Below are 2,374 nucleotides of genomic sequence, written 5' to 3' on the forward strand. Positions count from 1 at the left end.
TTTTTTTTTAAATTGTTTTCATCATTAAGAATGTATTTCTTTCTCTTGACAACTATTTTTGGTTTTATATTACTCGAAAAAAATTTTTTAAAGCGTAAAAAATCGTTCACTCTCGATTACCTTAATTACTAATTGTTATTTAATAAAAAAAAACATCAATTTTATAATTTTACTTTATTTCAAAAATTTATCAACTAAAAAAAAAAATTTAATTTTTATAAATTTTTAGTGACCAAATTTGCCTCTTACATAGAGAAACGGCCGAAAAATATGAAAAAATAATTTTTTCGGAAGTTTCGGCTGGTCCATTTTGCCCCAGGTGTTATGCGTAGGGCTAGAAATGTGGAATTATAATAATTTTTTTTTAATTTGACGATAAAAATATGAAAAAATCACTTTTTCAAAATTTTGGGCTTGTCCATTTTGCCCCAAATGTCATGCGTAGGGGTAAAAATGCGCAAACATATCGGATTTATAGTAATTAGTCGAAAAAAAAAAAATTTTTTTTTTGGTCAAAATTTCAGGGGGGCCGCTCTGCCCCATGGGGGCCGCTCTGCCCCACCCTCCCCTACCTTTATAAAAAATTCTGATTTCATTTATAAATGCTGAAAAATATGAACTTTTCAATGAAAACTGATAAAAGAAAAAATTATTAAATAAGTTCAGCAATATTCTTGTACTAATTTAATATAGCTTGCTTCAATGATTCTCACACGTTTTTGTACCATAGATTTTGAAGTTTCTTACAATAAGTAGGAATTTGGTAGAACAATTTTATAACATTCTGTAAGCAGGCTTATGATATATGTACTCGTAACATTTTTCTTGATTAAGTTCATCGAGTCAAAAGTTATCGAATTGATTTTTTTTCATTGATATTAAATTTATTTGAATGACTTACCTCGTTTTCAGGTAATAAAAATTAGTACAAATTGGTAAAATCTCTCATTAATTTAAAAAATCCCACACACTTATTCAATATTTCCCTCCAAAAATAGTCCGAACCCTGATAAAGATTTGATGAGGATATCCATGTAAGGGCCTGAGAAAATAATCCTGGTAAGGACCTGAGAAAGAAATCTTGATAAGGACCTCATGGGTCTTATGCGTTACATCCATATCAGTTCCTCGTCAGGATATCCTGATCTGGACCTTATTTGAAATAAGGTTAACCTGATAAGAACCTTGTCAGGTCCTTATGAAAAATTATAGTCGGGAAGTGATTTCTTAGGCTTTGAAACTTTAATATCTGTAAAAAAAAAAATATTTAAAAATCAACTTAAATACAATGATTTAAATTTTTTTCAAACATTATTAATATTTTTTGGAAAAGGACAAAAAATTTGACAATAGTTATGAGATTTAAAAAATTAATTTTTTGTTTTTCTTCCACTAGTTTCCAACTCTCAACCGTGTGCTTACAGTACAAAACAACTGACAAAAAATACACAGAAAAATAAAAAAGAAGCTAAGAAAAATGACATGAGTACCTACAGTCTAGTTGTTGCATCAATCATACTCGCTCACTTAGTTCGTCGCTTGTTCCCTCGAGTCTTGGCCTGAACTCTCCTATATACTCGTATCGCTTTATCTTACAGTAGCGCGAGAAAATTATTCACTCACCATACGTGAAAGATAGAAAAACTCTCTCAAGGGTATATGAGGAAAAAAAATATATATCTATCAAAACAACAAAAAAAACATACACCAATTTTTTAATAATTTTTAAAACCCATGGCCACTAAAATTACACCCGTGTCATTAAAAAAAAAAATAGTAAAAAAATTTTACGATTGTTTAATGGAATTAATTAATATATTTAAATTAAATGAACATATGAATATAAATGTACACATATATAATTCAAAAAGGTTACGAGCCTAACGGTGACGGACAAAGATGATTAGCGGCGCCACAATTTAAATCCAGTGCTAGATATTTAATCTCCCTCATGTTATTCCTTAGTCCCTCGCCACCTACAACTAAATAAAATACCGTCTATATTATGCTCAATTTTTTTTACACCCATCGCACAAGCACACGCAAACAGACACACACTCATACACAAGTTTCTTCATACCCATATATCTATATGACATTACACTAAATACTATACAACAAGTAAGTCACAGACTGCACGCGCATGACATATAATATGTATATATGATATGAAACAACATCAGTGGTATAACAACAACAACAACACCAACGATGACGTCCAACTATTGTGTGACTCACAGTCTACTCTCAATCAAGTGTACAACTTATTAGTGATTGTCTTTATTACAAATTGGATGTCACACAGAATTTATGTATTATGTGGGTGACAGTTGGTAGTTTTAGATATTATCCAAAATGTGAGGGTCAAAATATA

The 2,374-nt window shown here is 30.2% G+C and overlaps 1 long non-coding RNA gene across 1 annotated transcript; it reads right to left on the reverse strand.

Moving 5' to 3' along the window:
* Positions 1-944: 944 nt before the first annotated feature.
* Positions 945-1,987, reverse strand: LOC130670346 (uncharacterized). Its single transcript, XR_008990356.1, has 3 exons — positions 1,491-1,987; positions 1,185-1,249; positions 945-1,067 (listed from the first exon to the last, which is right to left on the reverse strand). It is a non-coding gene; the product is annotated as an uncharacterized LOC130670346 (long non-coding RNA).
* Between the last annotated feature and the right edge of the window lie 387 nt (positions 1,988-2,374).

This window comes from Microplitis mediator, chromosome 6 (genome assembly GCF_029852145.1).
Source record: "Microplitis mediator isolate UGA2020A chromosome 6, iyMicMedi2.1, whole genome shotgun sequence".
Classification (NCBI taxonomy): domain Eukaryota; kingdom Metazoa; phylum Arthropoda; class Insecta; order Hymenoptera; family Braconidae; genus Microplitis; species Microplitis mediator.